The sequence below is a fragment of the Gossypium hirsutum genome, chromosome A13 (assembly GCF_007990345.1).
Source record: "Gossypium hirsutum isolate 1008001.06 chromosome A13, Gossypium_hirsutum_v2.1, whole genome shotgun sequence".
Lineage (NCBI taxonomy): Eukaryota > Viridiplantae > Streptophyta > Magnoliopsida > Malvales > Malvaceae > Gossypium > Gossypium hirsutum.
In genome coordinates this window covers 64,816,281-64,827,324 of record NC_053436.1, presented here as the reverse complement: position 1 = coordinate 64,827,324, position 11,044 = coordinate 64,816,281, and positions in this window count along the sequence as shown.

The following is an 11,044-nucleotide window of genomic DNA, read 5'->3' as shown; positions in this document are numbered from 1 at the left end:
AAAGGTACCAAAATAAAGTCGATAGTGTGGTGACAATCCTCGATGATCCCCGAGCTTTCGGTACCTTCGATATCTATAAAATAGTTGAAAAACACACAACGTAAGCTTTCAAAAGCTTAGTAAGCCATATACAAATAAACTTAACATTCAAAACATGAAAGCATCATCAAATTACATATACTCCATGGCCAAATACTATCTCAAGCCACATAGTTCATATACATTTTACATATTCCCAATTCATTTACACATATAACATATTTTCATATACTTATAACATATATCATCATTGTAACAGCTCAGTTTTGACCCTAGTCAGAATAGTGGTTTTGGGACCACAAATCCGAGTTAGAAAAATATTTTAATATTAATTTCCATGTATATGGTAATTGAATTGACATGTGTGAAAGTCTCGTGTGGAAATTTAACTGTTTGTGTGCTTAATTTGCAAAAGGACCAAATCGCGTAAAATGTAAAAGATGGGTGCTAGATGTTAAAAGTGCCTATTTGACTTGGCTTTGTTTATGAGAGGTCCTTATGTGGTTATTATGCCATCTAAAAGGTTAATGGACACCAATGACCTTTGTAAAGTGGTTTGTTAATGTTTATACTAAGGGTAAAATGGTAAACTAATTATAAATGAATTATAATTAAATTAAAGGCATGAAATAAACCATTTCATGCTCATATTTGACCAAAAATTCAAGGAAAGAAAAAGAAAAAGAAAAAGAATATCTAGGATTCGGATAAGGAAATCCTTGATTAAGGTATGTGTTTTGATCGATTTTTGATGATTTTTACGTTTTTGTAATCGTTGCTTCGCATACTATCAAGCCCATGCCTCAATTTTGATTTTGATGGTGATTTTGAAATATTCCATGGATGAATGCATGAGTTTTTTGTTTTTAAATGGTGAAATATGAAAGCTTGATATTGGGTTTACATGTTTTGTCTTTGGATTTTTGATGAAATTGAGCAATTTGGGATAAATTGTAAAAATGTTATTTTGAGGGACTAAAATGTGAAATAAATGAAATGTGTGAATTAGTATGAGTACAAGGAGAAATTGGCTAAGTTTGTGTATATGCAAATTATGTGTATTTTGTGATTTTGTAAAATAGGGACTAAAGTGTCGAAATGTGAAAATGTAAGGGCTAGTTTGCAAAATTCCCTAAATATGTGTTTATGGATTGAATTGAATTATTTGGTGAATAAAAGGGTTAATTTTGATTACATTTAGATCAAGAAAGGAGGAATTCAAACCTAGATCGAGGAAAGTCAAAGGTTATCGAGTAGATGGTCCGAGTCAACAAATTCCGAGTACGAGGTAAGTTCGTACTTAAAATGTGATGTTAAGTAAGTTTTGATGCCTTTATTCTACATGGGTTGTATATAATTGAGTTGGATAATATGGTGATGAATTGGAAGCTTTGGCACTAAGTGTACGATTTAAACTAGCTTTGGCACTAAGTGTGCGATTTAACTAGCTTCGATTACTTGAGGCACTAAGTGTGCGATACCGACTTAGTCTCGAGTATTTGAGATGGCACTAAGTGTGCAGAAATATTTAGCTTCGGCTAACCTTATAGCACTAAGTGTGCTGATGTGTAAAATTGAAAAACTTATGGAAAGTCTTATAACATTCAACATAAGATTAAGTTTATATGCTTAATTGTGATTGAGATGTCTATATGGCATATTGGTTGGATGGATAAATATCCCATTGAATCGGTCTTATTATGCATGATTTGGTATGTTTTGGTGCCTTGATTATATGTGCATATTGCTTGTAGGTACATGCTTGAATGGGTGAAAGAAATGGTTGATTTTGGCCAATTTCTTGTCCACACGGTCCAAGACACGGGCCTGTGTCTTATTGTATGTGACACATGACCATGTGACATAGCCATATGTCCCTTGCAGGTTTTAAAGGTTGCAAGCCAGGTCGTGTGACATGGTCTGGCACATAAGTGTGTGCAGCCATTTCGAAAGTTACATAGCCTAGCACACAGGCTTACGGCTTGGCCGTGAGTCAGAGAGTTACACAGGCATGGACACAGGCTAGGACATGGTTGTGTGTCCCTATTTTTATTGCTACACAGCCTGGCCACACGATTGTGTGAGCCCTTCATTTTGAATTTTTCTAACTCTTTTCTCAATGTTTCAAAGATTCACAATTTAGTCCCAAATCATTTCTAAAGTGATTATAAGGCCTCAAGGGCTCAAATAAGGAATCATATGCATATATATTAATGGATTATGCTATGTTTATTGAAATTTTTGAAAAAAGAATGATTTTAGGTTACTTTTATTTAGTAATACTCCGTAACCCTATTCTAGCTATGGATATTGGTTAGGGGTGTTACAGTTGTAGTGTAGTTACACTGTGTTGAATTTAATGTCTTGCTAGCATAATGAATATGTAACAGTCTGTTTTCGGTAAAATTGAAACAATGGTTTTGGGACCAAAAATTTGATTTCAGAAGAAAAATTATTTTTATATTATTTTATGGTCTATAATGTCGTATAAAAATTTTGTAAAGAAATTTTACCGATTACATGTTTAATTTGATAAAGGACAAAATTGCACAAAGTGCAAAAGTTGAGTTCTAATAGCTAAAAGGATTAAATAGCTATGGAATTCAAAATTTGAGGTCCTTATATGGCAAATAGACCATTAAAAATTCTTAGTGGTTAAGGATTATGATTCATCCATGGAAAATAAAATAAAATAAAGGATGAAATTCGAAAGTGAAATAATAAAAGATGATAAATGATAAAAAAATAAAAATATCATCATTTATGTCATCTTTCCCAAATTCAAAGCATGGAAACTCTAGCCATGGAAACCTAAGCTCAAGCCAACTTATTTTGCTTGATTAGGTAAGTATTCTTGCCTGTTTTTAATGATTTTTATATTTCCTAGATCTTAATAGCTTAATCTAGCTATTTCGGGGATTAATTTGCAAAGCTATCAAGGTACTAGGGTTTTGCCATGGATGAACATAGATGAATTATGAAGTTTTATGGTAGAAAATGAAAGGTTGTTGATAGATGAACAATTTTCGTAAAGGGAATTTCTATGAAATTATGATTTAGGGACTAAATTGAAAAGATGTAAAATTCATGGGAAAATTTTGAATTTTATGAAATAAATGGGCTGTAAATTTTACATGTAAAAATCGGCTAGGCTTGGAATAAGGATTAAATTGTATGAATTTCATTTTTCAATCCTAGGGACGAAAACGTCATTAATTAAAAGATTAGGGAAAATGGTAATTTTTCCTAAGATGTGAATTGAATTGAAATGAACATGAACTAATGCTAAATTCATTCATATAGATTCGAATAGACCAAATTCAGAGTTAGAACGAAGAAAAGAGAAAATGTTGGATTAGTAGATTTTACGTACATGAACATTTGTCGAGGTAAGTTCATGAACTAAATTCTGTATATTTATATGCTTGAATTGAATGTTGTGTATGTGAATTGTATAAATGTCATATACATGAAATTGATTACATATCTGACAAAGCCTGATAAATATTAAATCTTGTTTGAATAATGGAATTCTATGGATACAGGATTTCCCGAATTGGTTTTAGTCCTGCATATGTTACGGACACACCATAGCCCTCAGGAACATCCAGTTATAGGCCCTCTTGAGCTTCCCATTATATGGTTCCTACGAGCATCCTGATCAGTAGTGATCCTGCATGTGTTGCAGACTACTGTAGCTCTTTCTGAGTGTCCTGTTATATGATCGGTTGTGATCCTGTATATATTGCGGACACAAACGTAGCTCTTTGTGAGCGTCTTATTATATGATCAGTTGTGATCCTAGATATGTTGTAGACACAAATGTAGCTCTTTGTCAGTGTCTTGATATGGCTCGCTTGAACTTCCCAATATATATGACTATCCAGAGCTTCCGTTACATGGCTCTTTGTGAGCTTCCCGATAGGCTCTTCATGAGCTTTCTAAGTAAAAGTTATTTGTGAACTTCCTGATTATGGATCTTGTGACAGCCCTAAAGTGACCCTAGTCGAAAAGCGGTTTCGGGACCGCTAAACCGAGTCACAAAATTATTTGAATATGATAATTATTGTCTAAAATATGTGAATATGAATGTGTGAAAGTTTTAAGCTTCGATTTAGTTAATTGCATGTGAATTTAGTTAATAGGACTTATGTGTGACACTTTTGAAATGTGATAGGGTATTCTATAAGGATCTATTAGTGCATGTAATCAAAAGGGTGGACTTGCATGTCAATTTCCCCACTTAATTGGTAGTGGCCGGCCATGACAATGAGGGTGGACAAAATGTGATGGGCAAAACATGTCATAAAACATGTTATGTTAATGTTTCATGTTGGAAAGAATAAAATAAAAGAGTTAGTAATAAAATAAGGGGATGAAGGGTGATGAAAACAAAGAAAAGAAAAAAAATGTTCATCCTTTAACATCTTTGACCGAAAAATCAAAGGAAAAGAAAATGAGAAAAGTTGAAGAGGTTCGGCCATGCTTGTAACTAGGCTAAGGTATGTTTGATGTTGCTCCATGAGATTCATGCATATTTTTAGTTGTTAGCTTGAGTTCTACCTAGCCCATGGTTTAAATCTTTGCTATGTGAGGGAGATGATACTCGGCCATGGGTGTTGTCTTCTTGGTTGGTGTTTGATGTTGTGGTGATGAGGTATGAAGATGAGTTAAGTTTCCGCTAAGGTGGATTTGTGTTGATGTCATTTGCATGCTAAATGTGAAGCTTTGTAATGATACATGTGATGGTGGATTGATAACTCTTGGATTTTCTTTTTAGCATTTTTAAGTTAGACATTAAATTCTTTGTTTAAACCATGACCAAAGTTGAAATGGTATGGTGTCTTGATGCATTCGGCCATGGTAGGAAGTAGAAGAGAAATATGGTTGTTGTTCATGTTATTTGGATGAAAAATGGTAGTAAGAGGAAGTGCAAATGTTAGTATTTGATTACTAGTGTATATATGTGTATTAGCCGAGTTTTGAACTTGAAACAAATGGTATGTAGTCAATACAAGTAACCATATTTGTAGGAAGTATTAAGCATATAATTGGCCTCAACATAGACATGCAAATTCGGCCACATGAGATAGATTGGTGTTGCATGTATTCGGTTATAGGCGAGCATAATGATGAATCTATCTTGACTTAGATAATCGGCTCAAGGATAATTTGTTAAAGTGCTTAGTTAATTGATATTAGGTTAATGATGTGTGTATTCGGTCATAAAGGTGCACATGAGGAAATGTTAGATTAATTGTATTAAATTGCTCAATGTGATTAAAAATGCGTATGACCATTTTGTATTTGAGCTAAAGGTGGCCATATGACCTATCAAACTCCTTGTCATATTCGGCCATAAGCTAGCATAATGAGACTTTAATAAGTTAAATTTGTTTGAATTAGCTCAAGAGCTTAGAGGACCAAAGTTGGATAAGGGAAAGGAAAAAGTGATCGAATAGCCGCCGAAATCGTTCGACAACATCCGAGGTAAGTTTTTGAGTAATGGATCTTAGATTATGATTCGATTAGATCATGTTTTAAGTAAATCAAGATCATGCTCTTTGTATGTAACTATTGAGCCGAAAATGATAATGCTTGATAAGTGACTTGTGTTTGAATTCTAGTTATGAAAATGAAATATAGATGTGTCATGATTTATTGATATGTGCATGGATATTCGGATGATAACTGGGCTAAGTCCCAAAGGCATTTGTGCTAGTGACCAATTTCGGGCTAAGTCCCGAAGGCATTTGTGCGAGTTACTATAACCGGGTTAAGTCCCGAAGGCATTTGTGCGAGTTACTATAACCGGGCTAAGTCCCGAAGGCGTTTGTGCGAGTTACTATAACCGGGCTAAGTCCCAAAGGCATTTGAGCAAGTAGCTATATCCGGCTAAATTCCAAAGGTACTTGGTTTGGGAATGAGCGATCTTGTTGTAATAATTTCAATTAATACGCTCGTAAAATCCCAACGATGAGGTACGTTTCGTATATGCATTGGAGTAGTTGATTTCTTTTAAATATTATTCGCTCAGTCAATTAATGAGCTTCCGGCCTTTGGTTAAGTCGATCCCTTATGTGTGAATATAAGGGTTGGAAATGTGAAGTAGGAATGATTTTTGAGAATATGTGTATATGAAATTATTCGTTTAGTTATATGAATGCTATACTTCAGTTGTGCCTAATTTCATTGCTCAAAACTTACTAAGCATTAAATGCTTACTCCATTCTTTGAATCTCTGTTTTATAGATTTTGGTTCGTCAGTTATCGGACTCGGTATTGTTGAAGTCGAAGTCGTCCACACTATCAAATCCCTTTTGGTACACTTTTGGTTGAACTCTGAAAATGGCATGTATAGGACTACCCTTTTTGTTGTTGGTCACGTACCCTTTGGTTTTGTATAAATTTGGATAGCCATGCGAAAATGGCTTATATATATACTTTGAGCATGGCATTATAATCATTTTGTATGTTGTTCATTGAGAGGTATGGAAATGTTCGGTAACGATTAGCCATTGGAATGGTTAATCATGATCATTTTGGTGCTTTGTATGACAAGTTCTAGTTGATTCATGGAAAACCATGAAATAGGTAAAGTTTACCTTAAAAACAGATGCTGACAGCAGCAGTGGTGTGGATTTGAAAAATCACTAAAAATAGTAAGAATGGAATTAAATAGTGAATAAATTATTTAATCGAACCTTGATGAATCTACTTTCATATGGAAGAAACGAAACTATCATATGAGTCGTATTTTAAGAGATATTTAAGTTTTAGTGAAACAGAGCCAGAGTGATTTTTGGATCCCCTGATCTGACTTTGGAAATTCACTATAAATTAACCAGAGATAATTAGAAGTCATGCCATATATTTATAGATTCCTTTTTGAGTCTAGTTTCGTTAGAAACAAACGGCATAAGTATTGAAGCCCTGTACAGGGAGATATATAAGTCGTAATGCATGAAGGTCAGAGCAGCCGAACCCTGAAATAGGGGAGACTTTAACTAATAAACTGTACTAATTGGCTCGGCCAAAAATTCTAGAAAACAATTTGTTGATGGATATATGAGTCTAGTTTCAGGTAAAATTTGATAGTGTGGTGATTTCTGACAATTGAAAATGTGTTTATTTATAGTAATGGATCCCGATCCCAACCGAGCGGTAGCTGATGATCTTGAGAGTGTAGCGCCTGCTCCCGCATAAGGGACAGCACCGGCGGACTCTCAACCTATTGCTAGTAATCCGAATGATGAAGCTAGACAAGCTTTCTATAGCGTGATGAATGATTGGTTCAACTAATACATTCGAACTAATACGGCTGTTCCACAACCTCCATTCCTGACTAATACCACCCCCGCACCTACAATACCTCCGGCAACTGACCAAATAAGGTCAAATAAGCCCCCAGTTGACAGAATCCGAAAACACGGGGCTACTGAATTTAAAGCTACGGACAGCGATGATGCCGAGCAAGCTGAATTTTGGTTGGACAACACTATTCGGGTAGTCGATGAGCTATCTTGCACACCCGATGAGTGCCTAAAGTGTACTATCTCCTTGCTACGTGATTCTGCCTACTATTGGTGGAATATGTTGACTTCTGTTGTGCCCAGAGAGCAAGTAACTTGGGAGTTTTTCCAAACCGAGTTTTGGGAAAAAGTATATCAGTTAGAGATTCATGGATCAAAAACGGAAGGAATTTCTTTAACTTAAACAAGGTTCCATGTCGGTTACCGACTATGAACGAAAGTTTGTAAGGCTTAGCCGGTACGCTCGAGAATGTATTTCTTCAGAAGCCGTGATGTGTAAACGTTTCGAGGATGGACTGAATGATGATATAAAGCTGTATGTTGGCATTTTGGAAATCCGAGAATTTGTGGTACTTGTCGAGCCAGCTTGCGAAGCCGAGGAGCTCAATATGGAGAAAAGAAAAGCTGATGTGGGAGCAAAGGAGTTTCGTAAGAGGTCTTCGGGGAGGCCCTTTCAACAGTCATTGAAGAAATTTAGAGATGATTTAGGCCGATCTAGAGACACTTCGGGTTTTTCTAGACGAAATCGTGATCGACCTTCTGTGAGTGCACGAGTCACTTCAGTCGCCAGTGTTGGAAATGATCGTCGAGACAGAACGGAGTGTCAGTATTGTGGTAAATGGCATTCGGGGAGTTGTAGATTCCATGACCGCTCCTGTTACAAGTGCGGATCAGCTGACCACTTTATTAAAGATTGCCCGAGATTGTCTGAACAGAACGTAAATCAGAGTGGGAAACCTGGTGCTACTACTGCTCGGGGTAGACCATCTAGAAATACAGGCAATGCTAGTGGCGGTCAGAGAGGATCTAGAGATGCTACAACCAGATCTGAGGCTTGTGCTCCTGCTAGAGCTTACGCTATACGCGCACGCGAGGATGCTTCCTCGCCAGATGTTATTACCGGTACTTTTACTCTCTTTGATACTAATGTGATTGCTTTGATTGACCCTGGTTCTACTCATTCTTATATGTGTGAAACCTTAGCATCCAGTAAGACTCTACCTGTTGAGTCTACTGAGTTTGTAATTCGGGTGTCAAATCCTTTGGGTCGTTACGTGCTTGTCGACAAAGTGTGCAAGAAATGTCCCCTAGTAATCCGAGGTTCCTATTTTCCGGCCGATTTGATGCTTTTACCGTTTGACGAATTTGATGTTATCCTCGGTATGGATTGGTTGACCGTACATGATGCAATTGTAAATTGCAAAAGAAAAACCATCAATTTAAGGTGTGTAAATAAAGAGATAATCCGAGTTGAGTCTACTGACTTGAATAGGTTGCCAGCTGTAATATCATCGATGTTGGCTCAGAAATATGTAAGAAAGGGGTGTGAAGCATACCTTGCGTATGTACTTGATGAAAAAGAGTTAGAAAAGAAGCCTGAATCTGTGCCAGTGGTTTGTGAATACCCGGATGTTTTTCCCGAAGAATTACCGGGTTTACCACCTGTTCGAGAGGTAAAGTTTGGTATTGAGCTTGTACCTGGGACTGCACCGATTTCGATAGCTCCGTATCGTATGGCACCAACCGAGTTAAAAGAGTTGAAAGCTCAGTTGCAAGAGTTGACGGATAGAGGTTTCGCTCGACCAAGTTTCTCACCTTGGGGTGCACCAGTATTGTTTGTAAAAAAGAAGGACGGAACCATGAGGTTGTGCATCGACTATCGTCAGCTGAATAAAGTGACAATAAAGAATAAATATCCGTTACCGCGTATTGACGATTTGTTTGACCAACTAAAGGGAGCCTCGGTGTTTTCAAAGATAGATTTGAGATCGGGTTATTATCAGTTGCGAATTCGAGATTCAAATATACCGAAAACTGCTTTCAGAACGAGATACGGTCACTATGAATTCTTAGTGATGCTGTTTGGGCTCACTAATGCCCCCGCGGTATTTATGGATTTGATGAATCGGATCTTCAGACCGTATTTGGATCGGTTTGTAGTTGTGTTTATCGATGATATTTTGGTCTATTCGAGAAATGAAACCGATCATGCTGAACACCTGGGATTAGTGTTGCAAATTTTACGGGATAAGCAGTTATATGCTAAGTTCAGTAAGTGTGAGTTCTGGTTAAAAGAGGTTAGCTTCTTGGGTCATGTGGTATCCACATCGGGTATTCGAGTTGATCCGAGCAAAATTTCAGCCATACTTAACTGGAAGCCTCCGAGAAATATTACTGAGGTTCGGAGCTTTTTGGGAATTGCCAGTTACTACCGACGGTTTGTAAAAGGTTTCTCGATGATAGTCACACCAATGACGAAACTACTTCAGAAAGATGTTAAGTTTGAATGGACAGAAAAGTGTCAGAAAAGTTTCGATCAATTGAAAACTCATTTGACGGAAGCTCCAGTACTAGTGCAGCCCGAATCAGGCAAGGAGTTCATCATTTACAGTGATGCATCCTTACTTGGGTTGGGTGGTGTATTGATGCAAGAGGGTCGAGTTGTAGCTTATGCGTCGAGACAACTGAAGCCACATGAGAAAAATTATCCGACCCATGATCTTGAACTAGCTGCCATCGTGTTCGCTTTGAAAATATGGCGACATTACTTATTTGGTGAGGAGTGCCATGTATATTCGGATCACAAAAGTCTCAAATATTTGATGACTCAAAGAGACTTGAATCTGCGACAAAGACGTTGGCTCGAGTTGTTGAAAGATTATGAGCTTGTCATTGACTATCACCCGGGAAAGGCTAACGTGGTTGCGGATGCCTTAAGTCGTAAATCACTGTTTGCTTTACGAGCGATGAATGTACACTTGTCTGTTCTATCCGACAATGTGTTAGTGGCAGAATTAAAGGCCAAACCATTGTTGATTCATCAAATTCGTGAAGCTCAGAAAGTCGATGATGAACTGGTTGCAAAACGGGCTGAATGTGTTTTGAATATGGAATCAGAGTTTCAAATTGATGATGACGATTGTTTGAGGTTCAGAAGTCGTTTGTCTGTTCCAAGAAATTCAGAACTTATTTCGATGATTCTGAACGAAGCTCATTGTAGCTGAATGTCAATTAACCTGGGGAGTACGAAAATGTACAACGATCTGAGACGTCAGTTTTGGTGGCATGGTATGAAACGAGACATTTCTGATTTTGTTTCGAAGTGCTTAGTATGTCAGCAAGTGAAGGTGGAACATCAAGTGCCTACGGGTTTACTTCAGCCGATCATGATACCTGAATGGAAATGGGATCGAGTCACGATTGTAACGCCCCGTACCCGAGACCGTTGCCGGAGTCGAACACGAGGTGTTAACGGACTTAATTCATTAATTAAACAGCTCATACAATTCATTTTAAAATTTCCAGACAAGCTGGCTAATTGCATCACAGTTGCTTTAAAAATCATATCTCGAGTTAAGAAACTCGAAATCTAATTCCGTAAATTTTTCCTGAAACTAGACTCATATATATATCTACTAATTGTTTTCTAGAATTTTTGGATGGGCCAATTAGTACAGTTTATTAGTTAAAGT